The following is a 21,052-nucleotide window of genomic DNA, read 5'->3' as shown; positions in this document are numbered from 1 at the left end:
TGTACGTGTGCATGCATGTGTATTCATTCAAATGTATGTGTATATGTGTGCACATGTGTACATGTTGTATGTGTGCATGCATGTGTGCATGCATGTGCTTTCGTTCAAGTGTTTGTATGTGTATGTGTGCACACATGTGCACACATGCATGTGTGTATGCTTGTACATGTGTTTGGGTATGTGGATGTGTGTATTCAGGTGTGTACATGTATGTGTGTTTGCATGTATACATATGTTCTTGTGTATGTACGTGTGTGTACATGTATATGTGTGGACACGTTTGGGTATATGCATGTGTGCATTCAGGTGTGTACATGCATGTGAGTTTCCGTATGTATGTGTGTGTATGTGTGTGTATGTGTGTACATGTATATGTGTGCACATGTATGTGTGTAGCTGGAGATCAATGTCTCTTATACAACGTCTGCTATTTCCCCCTGCTTTACTGTCTTCTGATACAGTCTCTCACTGATCCTGGGGCACTGTTTCACAAGGCTAGCCGGGATCCCAGGGAGCCCCAGGGATCGGCCTGTCTCTGCCTTCCCCAGGCCTGGGGTCACTCGTGCATGCTCACACCTGGCCTTTAAACTCAGGTCCTAGTGTTTGTGTGGCAAACACCACTGACTGAGCTGTCTCCTCATCTCAGAGCATGTTAGCTTCTATTAAAGGTAACCAAGTGTGGAGCCCAGCACGGGTCCAGCCTGTTCATCCAGGGATATCACAGCTTGGAGGCGACAGGTCCGTTTGTCTCTATTTGTAAAGATGGCACACACCAAACAAGGGCTTTCTATAAACAAATTAAAAAGTAATAAAGTGGCCCCGTCTGTGTACTCGAGCACCGCGCTGCCGTTTTAATGAAGCTTGCCACAGCAAAGACATTTTGATGGCTCGTCAAACGCGCTAAGCACTGTGGCAGAACATGGAACTATCATTTTAAAGTCACTGTCTCTCCTTCCTCTGGTGTGCGTGTGTGAGACTTGCCAGGGGTGGACAGAGAGGCCAAGGACCTGGCCCTAGCTCTGGGCCATCTGCCATGTGGGCCAATGGTACCGGTAAATATCAAACCAGACATCACAAGATGACCCAAGCAGCCAAATGGACACTAACAATGGTGGCATTATTGAATCAGCCCTGACCATATGTCAGGACTCTGGGAATCTTCCATGTGTTCCATGTGACCCACTCTCTGCCAGCCTCCACACTGTGCTGGGCTCTAGGAAGGCCTGTACCCCAAGCTCTGAGTCCTTTTGCAGGGAACGTTTGCAAAGCCAGGCATCAGTAGGAGATGGGAGAAATGGAAGTGGGTGAATGAATCAGGATTGTCATCCTTGGTGTTCACACTGCCTGCCATGGCTCTGTCCCCTCTAGGTTCTGAGGTAGAATCTCACCTGTCTGGCTGTCCTCTACCCTGCCCACCACTCTGCATGCAGCCCTTTGTAATTTCTCCTTGGTGGATGAATGAAAACAGTCCTGACAAGGCCTGGCTAAGAGGGAATAGTTTACAGACTAGGAAACTGAGGCTCAACTTTCTCAAGGCCCTGGAAAAGGCAGAGCCTGAGCCCAGCCTGCTATCAACACCTGATCAAGGTTCCTTTACTTGCCAGAGAGAAAGAACAGTCCAGCTTGTTCACTCCAGGGACCCTTCAGGAGCATGCATGGGGGAGGAGAGTGTCAGGGGATTGTGGGGGTGCAGAGGCCCATATGTCACCTACTGTGAGCCAGCCAGTGGGACTCAGAAAAGCAGCTCATGTCCCCTGTGGAAGAAGCCAAGCCTGGATGCTCAGCCAGGCTACAGATCATCATCTGGACCAATCAGAAACATCAACAACCTTTTGCTTTGGTTAATTCAACCAGGTTCTCTTGGGGCAGAGCTGGACTGTCCTGCTGGGAATCTCTACCCCCACCCCCAGAGATTCTAACATTACCAAGGATCCAGGCTGTGGCTGAGGCTTTTCCTGAGGTCAGCAGGGGACCAGTTGAGAGGCCTCAGCAGCTCTGGAGGATCTGGAAAGAGGGGCACTGGCAGACAGAGGGATCCAGGGAGGGGAGTAATTAGCGTGTATCTGTGAAAACCCATTTAAAGAGCTCCAGAGTCAAGAGCTCTGCAGACCTCAGTAGCCTCCTGTCGCTCTCATATAGGAGACAGGGCTGGGGAAGTGTGTCTGCGTGCTGTGTGTCGCTCTGTGTGCCTGTCTCTATGTGCCTTTGTGCCTCCTCACCTCTCCACATGGCCTTCTACATGTATCTAGAGTGCTCTTCATGTCAGCTCCCTTCCCCAGCTCCCATCTCTCTGGTACCCCACCCTCCAGGGGCCTGGAGGCCTAGGACTGGCTGCTGAACCCTCTGGACCCTGAAGCTGCTTTTTCCTCTCTATCCCTGGGCTAAGTCTGGAAGACCATGAACAGAGACCAGCACAGTACCCAGGCTGAGGCAGCTCACCCACCCAGAAGTCACCAGAAGTAGTGTGGATGGGCCAAAGAGTCACCTGTGAGGGTCAGCTTCTATCTGGTACCAGCTGGTGCCAGGGAATGCCATCGTATTGTGAGGAAAGTAGTAACTATGTCACGGGCTTGTCAGAGGGCACGCAAAGCCCAGATCCATAGGCCTACAGGGAGATCAAACCACAGCATCCAGTCACTGGTAGACTTGTACTGTGGGCTTAGCATCCGGTCACTGGTAGACTTGTACTGTGGGCTTCTCAGTGTCACCCTTGACTACACGCTCTGCAAGCCTTCTGCATCTCCACACCACCCTTGTGAGGTGGCTTCTATTATGGACCCCATTTTACAGATAACACAGACCCAGAAAATAAAGGGGACAACTTACCCAAGATCTGGCTGTGCTTTGACCTTCAGCAGTTGGGGAAAATGGGAGTGGGGACAGCCTGGCCTGGTCATGCAAAATAGAGTACATCACAGGTCGGGACACATGTGCCAGGCAGTGCCACGGAGGTAAGAGAGATGTGTTCTCAGCCCTGCCTCAGAGGGGCTGGGGGTGGGGTGGGGGCGGCAAGACCTGTTGGGCACCATCCCTCTTCCTGACTGAGCCCTGGGGCCCCTGTGGAGGTGACTGTCTCCTTGCATCTGAGGACAGCTGTGGTTCTGCACATCCTTCTTTGTTGAGGGTAATTAACTGCCTCCTTGTCCCCTCCGAAGAGGTCATTTTGTTATTCTTAGCTGTTGTCCCTCCAATAAGCTGCATCTTTATGGCCGACCGCAGACGCATTGAGCTGGTCAGGGATGCTCCCCTGCCTGGTGTTTGCCCAGCATCTAAGAGGAGGCCTGGGCCCCATTCTCTCTGCTGTGCCACTAGGCTTCCTTCGTTCTTAACAGCGCCACTACAGAAGCCCGGTCCCCTAATCTCCTTTCCAATCTTGGCTTATAGCACGTTATTAATTCTATAGCCATATGGTATGTAAAAGGTCCCTCGGTGCCCGGCAGTGCTCTTGGCCGCCACACGATCCTAGAAGGGACAGATTCTATTTGGTGAGCTGTCGGTGCGGATATTCTAGACTGCACCTTCTGCATCGTCTCCTTACGTGTTGGGGTGTAGACTCTGAATCCTCCCAGTAGAGTTTAAGAAGGTCTTGGCAAGTCTGGCCATCCCTGGGGGCCTTGGTGTAAGCAACAACCAGAGATTCGCTCAAAAGCAAACATGCCAGAGATCTCGGATGTTTCTGGCTCTGCTTCCTCACGCTGGGTCTTGTGACTTCATTACAGCCTTGGGTCTGAAGACACAACCCACGCACTCTGAACTCACACCTACATGTACGCCAGCAACCATTGCTGCTTGCACATCCCCCGCTCAGATTCCCCGCCACTGTCTGTTATAAACTGCTGTGTTTTGACCGTACCTACAAAAGTTTTCTATTCTTATAGTAACATGATGGTTTAATTATGGAAAACAAAGACTTGATATTTTCTTACTGTCATTCCTCGGCAGGTAAATATCAAATAAGTTTGTATTGTGCTAGGATGTTTGATTTAATCTTTTTTTCTGTTAGAGTTGCTAACTTGAATTTCACCCCCCCCCCAAAAAAAAGTCACTAAATGAATTTTGTCTCCGGAGTACGACAAAATCACCAACCATTTTTGCAACAGCTCTGTGCATACTTCTGCCACCTTGTTCTATGTGTTAATACGAGGAACATTCTTGGTATTGATGATTGTGAAACCACGCCATCCATCAACCCTGAAAAACACTCAAGAAACTGTGTCCTGGTTATTATTATTTTCGTTGTCAGTTTGACACAAGCTAGAGTTACTCAGGAAGAGATAACTGAAGAATTGTCTGTATCAGATTGACCTACAGTCATAGCTTTGAGAGACTGTCTTAACTGATGACTGATGTAGGAGGCCCAGCCCACTGTGGGTGGCACCATTCCTAGGTAGGTGGGCCTGGATTATATAAAGGCTACCTGAGTGTGAGCCTGTGAACAAGTCAGCAAACAACATTCTTCCATGGCTTCTGCTTCAAATTCCTACTCTGACTCCCCTGGATGAACAATGACCCGGAAGCGTAAGCCAAATAAAACCTTTCCTTCCGAAAGCCGCTTTTGGTCACAGTGTTTTATCATAGCAACAAGAAGCAAACTAGGTTAGCCTCAAATATTCATCCAAGAATTAACGCCTCGTTTCAGAATAAACTATCTTATTAGTATGCAAATTGGCTTTCATCTTTAATAAATGATGAACTAATATGTATATCAAAGAATTGTTTTTTTTTTTTAAGAATCTTTACGCTTTGCCGTTAGTAAGTATTTAATTTCTAGATTTGTTTTATTTACCTATATTTCTGGGGTTATGCGAAGTTTTCCTTATTGTAGAGGGGTTGCCAGAGGGGATAGAATTGCCGTGACAATCTTCTTTTTCCGTTTCCTGGGTGGATGGTGGATGTGTGTCTGCATGTGCGTGCCCTTGTGGAGGCTCGAGGTCGTTGTCAGGAATCACTTCTGCTGCTTTTCCATGGAATCCATTGAGGCAGGCTCTCTCAGTGGAACCCAGAGCTAAATGATTTGGCTAGTTTCCAGAGTTTGCTCTGGGGACCCCTGTCTCCTCTTTCGAAGGATGGAATTATGGGTAGGCAGAATTATGGTAGGCCCCAAGGCCCACCCAGCATTTACATGGGCTTCTGGGTATCTATCTGAACTCCAACTTTCCATTTTTATGGTTGCTTGGCAACTACTATAACCACCCATTCCGGTGACAAATGGCAAGGGCTGGGGTGACCCAGGTCACATGGTTGGGCTGTCTGGCATCCGACTTTTGCTAGGATGCCATCCAACCTATGGCCTTCATTCATTCTTTAGGCAAAACTCCAACCTGGAGAGAGTCAGGGACTGGCCAAGATCACAGCAGCAGGACAGTGTCCCCTGTGAAGGACTTGAACAGCGACAGCCAGCACAGGAACAAATCGAGACAGTCCCTAGCCTCAGTTTCCACATATAGACAACTGGGGAAAGTGCTTTATGGACTTGTAGTGGCTCCTGGGCAGTGTGGGTTCTATGTTTGACTGGTAGAGCTGGGGTTTAAGTTACAAAGGTGTTGAATGCTAGACAGGACAAGTCTCGGCCAACAGAACTGGCGCTGAGAGATGGGTTCACAGGGTGAGGACCTGAGTTTAATCCCCAGCACGTACACCAAAGAGTAAGGCACAGCCAGCGGTGGTGGCGCACACCTTTAATCCCAGCACTTGGGAGGCAGAGGCAGATGGAGGATTTCTGAGTTCGAGGCCAGCCTGGTCTACAGAGTGAGTTCCAGGACAGTCTCAAAAAACCAAGAACCAAAAAAAAAAAAAAAAAAAAAAAAAAAAGGTCAGGCACAGTGGTGCACATGTGTGACCCCAGCACTGGGAGTTGGGGACAAGAGGATCCTTGGGGCTTTCTGGACAGCGTATGCTACTTGGTGAGTCCCCGGTCAGTAAGAGACCCTGTTTCAAGGGAAGGATGGAAGGCATCCTGAAGAATTCTGAGGTGTACATGGGTTCCAGTGCTATGTGTGGGCCACAGACCCATTTTGTTTGAAGAGTGGTTTTCTTGGTTTATTTTGTTTTGATTGCATCGGGGTCTTGCTAGGTAGCCCAGGCTGGCTTTGAACCTACCATTCTCTTGCCTCTGCCTCCTGAATGCTGGGATTACAGGAATATGACCATACTTGCAGAAAATGTCGGATTTTTCTTTTCTGTTTGAACTGGTCTATAACTGCTGTTCTCGACAGCTGATCTGCTCCTGGGGCCACCCATGTCTCCTCACGCACGTTCATCTCTGTGGGTCCTTGATCTGTTTCAAAACCCTGAGCTTTCAGAAACTAATGACAAGTGATATTGTGCACCTAGTGTGAGATCTACTGAGCTCCTCAGGTGTGTCGGGCAGTTTGAGAGGCTCATATAACCATGCCTATTCATCAAGAAATGCGGTTCCCGTTTGTACTGCTGCTGAGGAGGAAGGGGAGATTCACTCAGGCATGAAGTACCTGGGCCCAGACCCCTCATCTGACAGAGCCCCAGAGACCAAAGTCTTCTACTCAGATGGGCAAAACAGTCTCCCGATTCACATTCACAGTCAGTGGAGAACTGAGGTTTCCGGTTTTGTGAAAACTGACCCGAGGGCGGGATGTGGCTCAGTTGGTTGAGTGCTAGCCTAGCGAGCAGGAGCCCCAGGGTTTAATCCTAGTAGTTTGGGTGTGGTAGCCCAAGCCTATAACCCCAGCACTCTGGAGGTGGAGGCAGGAGGATGGGAAGTTCAAGGTCATCCTCTGCTACATAGAAACTCTGAAGCCAGCCTGGTCCATATAAGGAGCCTGTCTTAAAAACAACACAATACAACAACAAAAAACAACAATACCCAAAAACCAACCATCCAACCAAAAACCACAGCCCAAGGTCAGGCCATTGTGGGGCCAATATTCAGCTCTTATTCTCCATATGATTACTGAGGCCAGATTACTTTAGAGAGCTCCTCTGTTCCCACACTTTGCAGGGCGGGGTGTGTGTGTGGGATCCACTATATATTGGAATTGGCCCCACTACTCCAATCTTGGGGCGTTCCACATCCTGAGGACCTCAGAGGATCTAAACGGCGAGTTAAGAGTGAAAACATACAGCATTTTCGGCACAGTTCCTCTGCCTCTTGAGGAAAGCGACGCTGTGTGTTCACGGGAGCTTTTAAATCACTGGGAACAGTGCCGAGCACTTTCATGGCTTTTCCTCTGTGACCGAGGCCCTCCGTGCAAAGCGCGCTATTATTAGCTCGGCCTTCGAAGAAGTAATTAAACGCATTATTCCATGCACAACGAGAGCATGCATCTGTGTGGCAGCCTGGGACACCAGGCTGCGAGTTTCCAGTGGGGAAGGCTTGGGATTGCCTCTCAGGGCTCAGCTGGGTAAGAGGGAAGGCCTTGATGCTCCTAGTGGCTGGATGAGGTAGTTTGCTTTGAGGTTTGAGGCTGCAGCCAGGAGCTCACAGGAGAGCTAAAAGAACAGAGATGCTTTGGCCAGGCCAGGAGCTGGGGGTGGGGGAGGTTCCTAAGTGAATAAGGACTAGGGGGGAGTCATGTGTGGGTGGGCGGGGCCATCCAGAGCTGGGCGGGGCCAGGCTGAAGTTGGGCTGGGCTGGGCAAGGTGGAGAGGAACTGGTTTAAATACAACCACTGAAAGCTAGCCTTGGCATTCCCCGGGTGATCTGGCCACAGCCTCTGACCTCAACTCTCTTGAGCTAAGTGACCGCAAAGCAAAACGAATCATCAGCCATGGGTGACTCTGTTCTGCACGAAAAGGAACTGAGTCTTCAGTCCAGGTTGTTCCCTAGCCTCTTTGGTTTGATTTACTCAACAGACCTGAGCCATTTGCTTGTCTCCCTGGCCGCCAGGGCCTTGGATCAGGTCCCGCTGTATCAGCTAGACACACAGGGCTGAGGAGGGAGCCCGGGTCCCTGTCCTCAGCACACCGTCACTAGCCCTGTGACCTTGGACAGATTTCCAGGCACTGACAGATTTACAAAGTGCCTATTTAAATTAAAATATGTATGCAATGTGGGATATTGCATACACAGTTTTAAAATAAGTCCTCACTTATCCAAAATTCTAATCTGACTGCTCATTCTGTTTTATCTGGCAGCCGGGCTTTGGATAAGTTCCTTAACTTCTCAACTGCCAAGTAGAGGAGAGGGGGGTGATACCAGACCCTCCTTCCAAGGTGGCAGTGGGCACTGAAGTAGTTAAAAATTTGAATCACAGAACGAGGTGATAATAACCACCTCGCTCAGAGGACTGGAGAGCATGCCACAGCAGTGAATGCATTGTTGATGTTATTTTTGGTATTTCTTTTAAAACACTTTTATATTTACTCTGTGTGTGTGTGTGTGTGTGTGTGTGTGTGTGTGTGTGTGTGTGTGTGTGTGAAAGAGAGAGAGAGACAGAGAAACAAAAAGAGAGATAGAGAAAAAGACAGAGAGACATACAGAGACAGACAGAGAGGCAGAGAGACAAAAAGAAAGAGAGAGAGAGAAAGAGAGTGTGAGAGAGAGAGAGAGAGAGAGAGAGAGAGAGAGAGAGAGAGAGAGCTAGTTGTGGGGTGGAAAACAAGTAGTTGCCAGAAGAGAGGAACAGTCTCCTGATCTATCAGTCTGAACTATTCTCTTGAGACAGGGTCTCCCTGAACTTGGAGCTAGGCTGGCAGCCAGCAAGTCCCAGAAATCCTCCTGTCTCTGCCCCTCACACCGCTGGAGTTGCAGGCTTGGATTGGACATGGTTAGCTTTTTACATGGATGCTGGAGATTTGAACTCAGGTTTTCATGCTTGGGTAGCAAGCACTTTTACCCACTGAGCTATCACAGCTCTTATTTGTGACTTTCTTTTCCCACCAACTTCAGAGACAAGAAAACGACAGTCTGCTCAGGAAAGGGAGAATCTAAGGGAACACCCTAGCAGGAAGAACTGACCATATCTGTACCTGGTCGGTAGCCCGATGCTCTAAGGTGTGTGGTCATGGATGCATAGGATGTTGGGTCGGATGGCAAGGCTTTGACACATAGTTACAAGCCCTCCAGGACTCCAAGGATAAAGGAACGGTGACAGTACGAATGGCGGGGAGCGGGTGGAGGGGAGGTTAATGAGACAAAGGAAGGCCAGTTTGACTAAAGGAGGCCAGCTGGAGAAAGAAACATAACATATAAATAAACATGGTTTTATTTATCTAACGCCTGGCAATGGGCAGGGAGAGGAGGGAGGGATAGCCTGGGAGGGAGGAGCCTAGGTGACTACTAAGGGTGGAGTCTTGTATGAGTGGGCGGAGACTAGGGGCGTGGGTGAGTTGAGACTATGGGTGGAATCTTATGTGGATGGGCGGAGACTTGTGTGGGTGAGTTGAGACTATGGGTGGAATCTTATGTGGATGGGCGGAGACTTGTGTGGGTGAGCGGAGACTAGGGGTGGAGTCTTGTGTGGGTGGGCGGAGACTGTGGGCAGAATCTTATATGGATGAGCAGAGACTTGTGTGGGTGGGCGGAGACTAGGGGTGGAGTCTTGTGTGGATGGCTGGGGCCATCCAGACAATGAGGTGAGTGAAAAAAGGGTGCTGACTTTGCAGTGCAGCCCCAGCGGAAGTGAAAACTCTCCAGTGTTTGCTTTAAACAAACCACCAGGGCCACCTGGGTGGCTCAGTAGGTCAAGGCACTTGTCACCAAGCCAAATAACTTGAGTTGGATCTCTGGAACCCACACGGTGGAAGGACGTTGTGCCCTGACCTCCACATGCGAGCTGTTATGCCCACATGCATACTAAATAAGTAAATAAGTAAAAATGTAATGAAAGTTTTCTGGGACGATCACACGCTGAGATTCCAGGTGGGTGGGACTTAAAAATAAAATTAGAGCTTTGTTTATTGCACAAAGCAATAAGATTATAGAGTGGGCGGAGGCAGGAAGCGTGGCACTGAGGAGGCCCCAGGTTCATTCTCTTCCAAGAGGAACCTGAACTCTCTGATCCACTTTTTTCCTTCTTATAAGAAAGCTATTTTATGTGTGTGGGTGTACGGCCTCGTACCTTGTACCGTGCGCATATGGACATGCAATACCCGCAGCGGCCAGAAGGGGGTGTCCGACCCTTTGGAATTGGAGTTAGAGCAAGTTGTAAGCTACAGGATGGGTACGTGGAACAGAGTTCAGGTCCCCTGAGAGAGCAGAAAGGCCTCTTAACCTCCATCTTTCCAGCTCTGCTTTTGTTTTGCTTTCCTGTATCTCTGGCTGTGCTTGGAACGCTCTAGGTGACCAAGGTTAACCTTGAACTTGTGATCCTCCTGTTTCTACCTGTTGAGTGCTGGGATTACAAGTGTGTACCACCACCACGCCTGCCTTCCCATCTCCACCAGAGATGCCTCCAGGGACAGGGGAAGCTGACCTCACTTTCCCTAGAACTAGTCTGCAATGCTAGAAAGCCAGGCTGGAGCATACTGCACTTTGGGGCCTGGCCTCGGCTGGTGGTCATGATCTTTATTGCTATTGACTTCTAACTGCTGTGCAGGCAACTTGGGGAAAAAGGATTCGGAAGAACGCAGACTGGGTTGGGGTGGTGCCCAGGCTGCGGCGAGCGAGCCCACACTCTTAGCCGCCTTCTGCCTTCCCTTCGAAGTGGGCATCATTATCATCATTATCAGAGATAACGATCACTCAACGGTCAGGGTGCATTTCCCATTAACCCCAGACCTCACATCCCACTGCCTTGCCCCGGAGTCTGACGCTCACACCTCATCCCACGCTGTGCACCTGAGACCAAGCCATGCTCAATGCTTGTCCGTGCCCCTCCCATCCCCCCACCCTCCCTTAATTCTCTCGATGAGACATTTAAGGGCTAGCTTTTCATTGGGCCATCACAATCTATAAGCCATGCAGTGGAGGCTTGTCAAGGGGCCGTGAAGGAAGGGAGTGACCCTTTACCATATGCAGGGGTTGAGGGGCCAAGCAGCGTGTAGCCCCTAATTACAGTCCTGACAACGGCATCGGGAAATAGAGCATTTGTTTTGTTTTGTTTTTTGAGACAGTGTTTCTAGAACATTTTGGTAAGCTGCTTAATGTATATCTTCTCCCCCTCTCCGTGACCGTGGATTCTCAACCTTCCTAACACTGAGACTCTTTAATATGGCTGCTTCTTGTTGTGGTGACCACTCCCCCCCCCCATAAAATTATTTCATCGCTACTTTATAACTAACTTTGCTACTGTTATGAATCATAACGGAGGGAGACAGATTGGGTAAAATCTGATAGGCAGGCTAAAGGATATGCTACCCTACCGGGGTCGCAACCTGTAGGTTGAGAACCACTGCTTTATCTGGAAAGCAATAACACTCCCCCTGCCCCCTGCCCCCTGCCCCCTGCCCCCTGCCCACCACCACCACCACCACCACCACCACCACCACCACCACCACCACCACGATGTCTGGGAGGCCACTGACTGCTTTCTGAGCAGTCTCCTTCCCTAGGCATAGAACAGGTCAGGAAGCCAGGGGGCTTCTGGTGACAGCCTCAGGACCCCTGCTGGGCACAGGGTGGGGAAGCTCCCCAACTTCTCCTAGGACCACCTCTCTCTGGTTCATCCGACTATGGCATGTCTTTGAGCCTTGTGTGGGACGGGCTTTGAACTCAGGGCGGTGGGGGACATTTACAGCCAGATCCTGTGCAAGCCTGTGACCCCTGCGTTTGGAAGCTACTGCCTGAGGATTGTGAGTTTGAACCTAAGCTGGGCATTAAGTAAAGATAAGCTACTGACTCAGAGGGTGGCCTGGCCTGGCCCCTAACCCAGCAAGGGTTCGAATATCAAGAGGCCCCATGCTTTGTGGAACAGGTGTTTCTGCAGGAGCAGGAGGAAGAGGAGGAAGAAGAGGAGGAGGAAGAAGAGGAAGAGGTGGTGGTGGTAGGAGGGTGTGTGGAGACTGGCCTGTTGCCTGGGCCAGCAGGTTTCTGGCTCTTTCTATCTTGGGTTGTTCTACTTGCTTACCCCTCCACGAGAACCTCTCTCTTTCTTCTCCCTCTCTCACCACACCCTGTTCCTTTCCCATCTTCACCTGGTAGCTAGAGAGGAGAGGGTACCATTTCTCTGGATGTGAGCACCTGGCATCGCAAGTTCACATGCGGACCTCACTATCCCTCGTCAAGCATTGTCATAGAGCCAAGCTTTGGCTTCTCATGTGTAAAAACGGGTCTTGGGTCCTGTTCCTACTGTGGCTGGGGTCTACAAGGCCCAGTGTCTGAGAAGTGGTGTAGGTGGATATCAGGCCCAGGGCAGTCTGACCTCCCCAGAGGTCAAGAACATCTCAGGGACTGCTGACAGGGTGGTCATATGTGGGCCAAAGATCCCACCTCACTCATGGCTTTCTGTGGATCCAAAGCGTGCTGCACAGGGGACTTCAGACATCTTCCCACACCCAGCTGAGTTCAGGAAGAAAGGCACTGGCAGGTGTGGGAGCTATTAGCTTTGGTCCCCTGCCATCCAGCTTTCAGTGTTAGGGAGGTGCTTCCAGAGCGATTGGTGCCTACATTCCCACATTTTATGGGGCTTTCTCTCCCCCAGGTTCCTTCAACCTCCCCTACCAAGGGCCTTCCTAGGACCAGATGCCTGCACCTGCGCCTCTCTCTCCAGGTCATCCGAAGAGAATGCTCCCTCAGAGCAAAAGCGCACCACCGGTCTAAGCGAGGCTAACTCCCGAGGGACTAGGATTTTCCTTGCCTCTGTCTTGGTAGCATATAAAGTCCATGGAGGGAGACAGATGGGGTAAAATCACACGCAGAGATTCACTTTGCCGGGGTTTGCTGGCCCCACCCCAGATGCCCTCCTCTGCCCTGAGTGGTCACTCCCGCCCTGGCACCTGTCATCAGTGTCCGTAGCATCTTCCCTCCCCTGACCTTCCTTCCAGTCTGGTCTCAATTACCCAGCATTCCCAGCATGCCCTCTGCTTCTCAGCCTGCCTGCTCTTTCCACTTAAAGCCTGTGACCCCCTAGCTACTAAAGCCTGACCCAGCCCTTTCTGCTGAACTTGGACCAGCATGTCTTCACTTTGAGACCATTTTGTATCTCCCAGCCTCTGGTCCCTGGCCCCTTCCCTTTCAGCCGAGGAAGCAGTCATCACTGTGATATTGCCAAGTAGAAAGTGGAACCACCAATATCCTTCCAGACTAGACTGAGTCTCCTAGGATGTTTAAGAGCTGGGCAGTGGGGAGGGTGTCACAATCACCTGGCCTAGCCTGGGCTAGGGCAGTGTTAAAATTCCTTCCTATGGGGAAATCGTTACTACTCTGAAGGTTCAATACCAAACTGAGGAAGGATCCCACCAAAGTTCTCTCTGGGGGAGCCAATGAGCTTACTAGGTTCCTTAGAGAGCTTAGGTAAGGGGCTACTTACAGGGACCTCCTTCCCCCAAGATGCTACACCAGAAAGTCTTTGCCCAGCAGGACTATGGGCTGACATCCCCACAGCTGATGGATCAAGTCCATTTCCCTAGTCTTCCCTAGCCTGTGCACACTCTAGCTCTGTCCCAAGGCCACGGGTAGTTAGAACAGAATTCCATATAACAGGTGATAGGGAGAGCCCCATCCCCCCATGGGGATGTTTGGGGGGGGGGGGGGAGGCCCAAACAGCAAACCCTAATGGGATGAGCCTTTGTAAGCAGGTACAGCTGAACTCCCCAGGATGGTAAGCGATTGGCTCAGAGGACAGTCACAACACAAGCAGGCCCCAGAGTTGAGGTGCAGGCAGTTGGGGTACCACACAGCTCAGACCCCAGTCGACTCCTCCAACAGAAAGATCTCCAAGGAAACCCCTGCTTGTGCCTCAAGCCGATCCCCCAGTCTCACATCTCTGCCGCTTGCTTGGAAAGGGCCACACTTCCTCCCTACCTTTAAATTCACCCTAGGGCAGACTAGATGGCTCAGCAGGTACAGGAGCTTGCGGCCAAGAGTCAAAACTCAACCTGCAGAACCCGTGAGAACTGACGCCCTCGAGTTGTCCTCTGGCCTCCACATGCTGTCTGTCTGTCTGCCTGTCTGTCTGTCTGCATTACAGAGTCTTTCTGCTGCACTACACGATTTATTTTCCTTCATGCATGTTTGCATGCATGTGCTCATGGAGAGATCACCAATTTGGCCAGCCTGGCCAGGCATCGAGCCCCAGAGACCCTCATGTCTCTGCCCCTGCACAGCTCTGGGATTGGAGATGTCTACCACCAGGCCCAGACATGTACGTGGGTGCTGGGGATCTAGGCTCAGGTTCTCCTGTTTCTTCCCTGTCCTGGCTCTCTTTGTCCCTGCCTGCTCTCTGTTTGCAACCCCAGGTCTTCTGGGCCTCACCCCCTTCCCCTTCTAGCTGAGACAGCTCCTCCGTTTGTCACCAGCTCGTGCTTAGAGAGCTCACAAGGCGAGTGAAGAGAAAGAGGGGAGGGGATTCTAACACAAGCAAGTGTCGGTGGTGAGATGCCACTGAATAAACACACAGCTGTTCCTTTTCTCTCTTCCAGGCAGAAGGGGGAGGGGACCACCAGGGATGGGGGAGACCAGAAGAATGGGTACAGAGCAGAGATAGATAGATGGAGGGGCCCAGAGAACCAGACGGAAGAGCTGGAGGCAGCAGTCAGGGCCTGAAACAAAATGGGGATGCAGGTGTCCAGGACTGCAAGCACTTAGCTGGGGGGCTTTGGACCCTGATGGCTGGGCACAGGGATTTGACATTCCTGACTATGGGATGTGTGTGTGAGTCTGTGTGTGTTTGTGTGAAAGAGAGAGAGATGTGTGTGTGTGTGTGTGTGTGTGCATGCATGCATGTATGCACACAAACATACACCTATTATGTGTAGGCATAGCAGTCATTAATACAATTTGCTGAGAACTCGCTGGGGCTCCCAGCCTCTAGGTAGCACTTCCCGATGACCCCAGTGGTTGGGAGGGCCATGTGACCAGTTCTGGCTAATGAGTATTCCTGGCCAGTGGAATTTACTTTCGTGTTCCAAAGGCATGTGTGGTCATGTCTTCCCCCATCCCCAGGAAGGTGTGAGTTGTGGCATTTTCATCAGCTGGGTCCTGGGGCTGCCGTGATGAGCCGAGCCCGTGAGGGACTGAAGCGTGAGCCAGAACTGAACTTTGCGGTTTGATCTGTGGAGGTTTTGGGCTTGTTACTGCAGTGCAAATTTGCCCACCCTGTCTGAAACAGGATTGCATCCCATGTTTACTTAATCATGCACGTGTGCCCCATGTGTACGACATGTGTGTCTGTGCGGGTGAGAGTACACGTCTCTGTGTCCTTTAGATTTTATTCAAAATTGTATTTTTGTGTGTGAGCGTGTGGGCATGACTGGATGTCAGAAGACAACTGTTGGGAGTTGGTCCTTTCCTTCCACAGCGTAGGTCCTGGAGCCATTGGGGTCAGGACGTGGCACGGCAGCATGTATCTTTAAATCTTTATCTGATGAGCCCTCCCTTCTGCTGTGTTTCTGACACACACATACCCAGCCTTGAGCAAACCAAAGGCATCCACTCCTCCCATCCCCTCACACCCTTCTTCACAGTGAAACATGGGGGTGCCAGCTCTAATCCCAGGAGCCTTGCTTCTGCAGCTGCTCTCAATTCCCTGAGGGATCCTAAGGAGGCTATTTCTTGGGCTTCCAGTTCCATTTTTGACCCCCCATATTGCCACGTCCTGAACCGGCTCAGGTTGCATCTTTGTGACTGGCCCTGATTGTTGACGAAGGTCCCTCTTCCCTGCCTTGCATAGCCTAAGAGATTCCATCCTTCCATTTTCCCTGGATCTGAAAAGCCGAAAGTCCCTTTCAGGGGACCGGAGAGATACCTTTGTGGGTAAAGGCAGCGGCTGCCAAGCCTGACGGCCTAAGTAAAACCCCAGGAACCATATAATGGAAGAATAAAACCAACTCCTACAAGTTGTCTTTGTTCCTCCAAGCTCATGTCTTGAGAGGCATAGACAGACAGACAGACAGACAGAGAGACAGACACATGCACACACACATGCACACGCACAAATATATGTTACAAACACATTGTTAGATCACCTTCAGATTCTGCCCATACCTCTTCAGGTTTTAAGGGACGCTACTACTCCAGCAGATAGCATGGGGGACACCCCAGATAGCATGGGGGACACCCCAGATAGCATGGGGGACACCCCAGATAGCATGGGGGACACCCCAGATAGCATGGGGGACACCCCAGATAGCATGGGGGACACCCCAGATAGCATGGGGGACACCCCTCTTTGAACTTTAGCTTGACAATTAGCGTCCCTTGCCGGTTTCTCTCCTCCCAGCCCACACCCTCATTGTGCTGTCCTTGAATGACTCAAGTGGAATGGACCCTGCTTCCTGCCAAACTGGATCATTAATAAGATGTCTAGTGTCAACTTCACAGGCACCGTCAGTGTGTCTCATAGATGCCCTCAGCTGTTTCACATCTGCCTCTGCTGCTCTGTGTCCTGTCTGTGACCTCACTCTCCCAACTCCCAGCGAGGGACTTCTCCCAGGGACATAGCCTGGCCGGTCAGCTCTGGTCCCCACAGGGTCTCCAGCCACAGCGTAGGCTGGGAGTCCAGGCTTGGCCCATAGACTCTGGTCAGAATTTCTAACTGCTCCTGGTAGGGAGGGTGGGTGTTCTTGAGAGCCTCAAACATAGTGCATTCCAAATTAAAACTCCCTCCCCAAGCCCACTCTCCCTCCGTGTAACCTTTCGGAGTGTGGACTTGCCATTTGCCCCCGCACAGGATGCTGCTGGACGTCCATTTTGCCATCTGTTTCCTTCCTCCGGGGTCCTGATCTTCGGATCACCAAAATGTTTCATGAATCTCCCTGAAGGACACCCTCACCATACTGGCACGGCTCCCTGCCATCCACCTTCGCAGTACAGAAGCTCCTTAAGTGACTTCCCAGGTTCCCACACCCTCTGAAACCACCCCTCACATTACAGATCCAAGACTGAGACTCCCCTGCTCAAAACCTTTCCATGACAAACAGGACCTACTGTGATCTGCTCCCAATGTCTCTCTCCTAAGGTGGCTTCCCCAGGGCTCTCACCCTGGAAGCACGGAGCCATACTCTGCTTTGGCCAACCTGGCCTTTCAGACCTTTGGCCCATCCTAGTCAACCTTGGTCAGTCTGTCTGACTGACTATCCCTCCCACTCTCCCTTCCCCTCTGTGCTTGCTTTCCTGGTTTTTTTTTTTTTTTTTTTTTTTTTTTTTGAGACAGGCTTTCATTATGTAGACTAGGCTGACTTCAAACTCACAGACACTGGCACTCGCCACCATGCCTGGCACCTTGTAGCTTAAAACCACTTTAGGGGCGTTTCCTCCAGACGTGCCAGAGATGGTTTGCTTTGCTCTCAAGAAGAATAAGGGGGCTGTGAAGCAGAGGAAGGGACCCCCCTCCGCACTGGTAAGAGCCTTCTCTTAAAGGCTTCCTCCCTGAGTTTGATGGCAGCCACAGGTCCGCAGCTGCCAGGCAGTAAGATGTTCGGCTAGCCGCTGAATTTTTCTGGGCTTTCTTTGCAGAACGTTCTGCAGGTCCCTGTATTCCACGGCCCTGGAAATGGCGTTCCTCTCTGGCAGTGACTTTATCTCTTCTGCATGACTGCTGGCCCTGCCTCGGGCTTCCAAGGAGCTTCCAAGAAACTTGGGCTCCAAGTGACAACTCTTCTCACGGAACCCCAGTATTCTCTGTAACCACACTCCCAGGTCCTCTCCTGTCTTACCCTTTGCACCTAGCTGAATCCCAGGGAAGGTTCCCCACAAGGCTGTCCATCCTGGATCCCGCTGTCCCTACCCGCTGGTGGAGAGGCTGCTGGAACAGGCTTACACCTTCACACTGGGGTCAACCCGCGGAAGAGCTCATCAGCCCTACCCACCCCACTTCAGCCCCTCTCCTTGGAATCGGCCCCTGCATTTTCAAGAACAATAACTTGGGAGTAGGAAGAGGAGAATAGAGAAAAGGGAAGGATTTAAAGCATGACCCGAGTACGGCAGGGGAGTGACATGGAATGGATCAGATGCCTAGGCCAAGCAACTTAGCATGAAGCCTTTCTCTTGTCCTTCCTTGGGGAGCAGTTTTCAATCAGGACCATTATTTATGAACCTGAGGAGTGGGAGGGAAGAGAGGAGGATCACGTGGTCCCACCGTCATGGAAACCAGCTCTGAACGGACCTCGAACACGAGCGCCCCCTTGTGGGTAGTAGAGGAGCAGCACCCACCGCTGGCATGGCGCTCAGGGTGGCGGGAGGCAACTTGATCAATCAGCAGGTCAAGCCATTCATTATCTCTGGGTACATCCATCATTATCATCATCAGTCCGTGAGATGGTGGCCTTTCTGATCAGTCCCCATCCTGCTATCTGCCATGGATGCCTGGGTAGTTCCTAGCGGTCACCGAAGGCTGAGGGTGTCAGCCCACTTGATGGCTCTTTCCTCCAGCCCTGAGTCCAGTAAGTTCCTTTTAGGTTCTTCCATCCTGTCTCCCTGACTATCTAGTCTCCAGGCATTTATCATGGCCTGGGCTCGGCCTATGTCTGTTGTTCCTCTCCCTCCTCCCTCCCCTCCTCCCTCCCTCTCTATGTGTATCCACACACCCATTGCCTACCTGCTGCCTATACATCATGCAGACCCTATTATCCATCATTTATCTACATATGTATCATTCATGCTCCCAGCCATCTATTATCCATCAGCTCCTTGAAGCCTCTTTTGAAGTCCCGCACTCTGCCACCGGGGTTAAGGCTGTCAAGCCTGCTTTCCCCAGCCAGGAGAACAAAGACACCAAAGCGACTTAGAGAGAGCAGAGAGGCCACTGGGAGCTTGGGGGGGGCGGGTTATTAAGACAGCTGGGGGTTCAAGTTTAGAGGAGAGTAGAAAGACTCAGAGATGTGTCAGATCAGACCCTTCTGCTCAGAACTTTAGTCTGTGTCTCCGTGACTCGTGACTCTTCTCTCTCACTTACCCAGAGACCCAAGGGGACTAGGTGCCATTTGCTGTCAGGGAGCCTTGTGTTGTACACAAGTGAGGCTTATTTGCCAAAGGGGTGATGATTTCTGAAGGAAAGGCTGTGTGATGGTTTGTATATGCTTGGTCCAGGGACCATATATTAGGGTCCATATATTAGGAGGTGTGGCCTTGTTGGAGTGGGTGTGGCCTTGTTGGAGTGGGTGTGGCCTTGTTGGAGTGGATGTATCATTGTGTGTGTGGGGTTAAGACTCTCTACCATCCTAGCTACCTGAAAGTCAGTCTTCCATTAGCTGCCTTCAGATGAAGCTGTAGAACTCTCAGCTCCTCCTGCACCATGCCTGCCTGGATGCTGCCATGTTCCTACCTTGATGAAAATGGACGGAACCTCTGCACCTGTAAGCCAGCCCCAATTAAATGTTTCCCTTATAAGAGTTGCCTTGGTCATGGTGTCTGTTAGCAGTAAAACCCTACGACAGGCTGTGTGGGGCTGTAGCCCCTGCATTTAAGGGTCATGGGGCCAAGAGACAGGGATGGAGCTGTCCAAAAGCCCCTTCACACCACACACGTGTGCACTCATGCACGAGCTCACACGCAGTGGCAGGAATCCAGATATTTAAAGCCTGGAGTCCTTCTTTTAGCTAAAGAATTCTTGCTTAAACATCACAAGTCCCCTCTTGGCCTCACAATGATTTTTATAATTTTTGCACCTCGTGGTGCTGAGACAGTGGCCAGCTTGCCAGCATCCTTCCTGCATGGTTTCCTGAGGGGACCAGTAGGCTGTGGCTCTTTGGACCTTTGGTTTTCCCGCTTCCTCTTGACTGCCGGCATTCCCATGCCCCTCACACAGAGGCAGCAGAAAGAGAAGCAGAAACAGCCCTTGTACCCGGGATGGAGTTCTTTGTGCCTATTTCAGAATCTCACATCTGGAGCGTAATCAAGCAGGAGGGAAATCTCCTAGCTTGCCAATTAGAAGGAAATGCCCCACCGTTCTGCCCGTTCCAGAGAGACAGGACAGGCAGGGGACAGAGAGCTCCAGCAGTGGGCTCTCTCAGTCTCAGGAGACAGTGTAGGCTCCAAACTCCCAGGCCGTGCCCTTGAGTGAAAAACTCATTTCTGCAGGCCCCGGAAGGCTTCTGGCAAGAGGTGGGCCTGCCAAGGGGTGAGGTTCCCGGGAAGGCCAGAACGAGGTCAAGGTACTAAGGGCCAAGTGAACACGCTGCCTCTTTCCCCAGTATACTTGCTCAGGTTAGTAAAAGTCTGACATGAGGGTTCAAGGGGACACTGAGATGGATTCATTAGATGAAGTATTAACAGTGGACATACAGGCAGATTCCCAACAGCACGTTGGGGTGCGAAAGAGAGGATATTAGGGCCGATGTGACAAAAGTGGGGGTCTCATAGCTTTCGGAGGATGGGGAGGTTTCACAGTACAAGGGTAGCCAGGCTTTCTGACTCGCAGGGAGGAAGCAGGGACCAGGGAGAGCAGGACATGTGGTCACCAAACCCTCCTCTGGTGTAAACTCCCTTCCCCAGGAAAGAAACCCCCGACACTCGGAAGTCTTAGTCAGAAACTCACGGACAATGCCGGTAGTTGTTAAAGAGGCTGCGGAGATTAGTGCCTGAGCGTAGCTGGATTCTTTTTTAAAAAATATGTGTGAGCCTGTGTACATGCGTACGTGAGTACGTGCATGCCTGCGTATGTGTGTGTGCCTGCAAAGGCCAGAAGGTGGCGTCTGACCCCTCGGAGCTGAAGTTAGAGGTGGTCTGATACCTTACCTTGTAGAACTCTACAAGAGCAGAGGGCGATCTCTCTGCCCCAGCAGCTGGATTCTGACATTGTGTGCTTTGATTCCAGCTCGCAAATGAGTTTAGGGCCTGGGGTGGGAGAGACAGGGCTTTCCGAGGCTCCAAGGGTTAAAAAGCACTTAGCAGCAGCACATAATAAAAAGAAAAATGTTAGAGAAAGAATATCCTAAGAACTTAATAAGCCACACACAAAATTATCACGATTCTTTTCCTAGCCAGTTGAGTTTTCAGTGATTAAGAAAATGCAATTTCCTGTAATTAAATCTTAACAAG

Source organism: Arvicanthis niloticus, chromosome 20, assembly GCF_011762505.2.
Source record: "Arvicanthis niloticus isolate mArvNil1 chromosome 20, mArvNil1.pat.X, whole genome shotgun sequence".
Taxonomy (NCBI): domain Eukaryota; kingdom Metazoa; phylum Chordata; class Mammalia; order Rodentia; family Muridae; genus Arvicanthis; species Arvicanthis niloticus.
The sequence above is the reverse complement of the archived record's forward strand: the minus strand, read 5'-3'. Positions refer to the sequence as shown.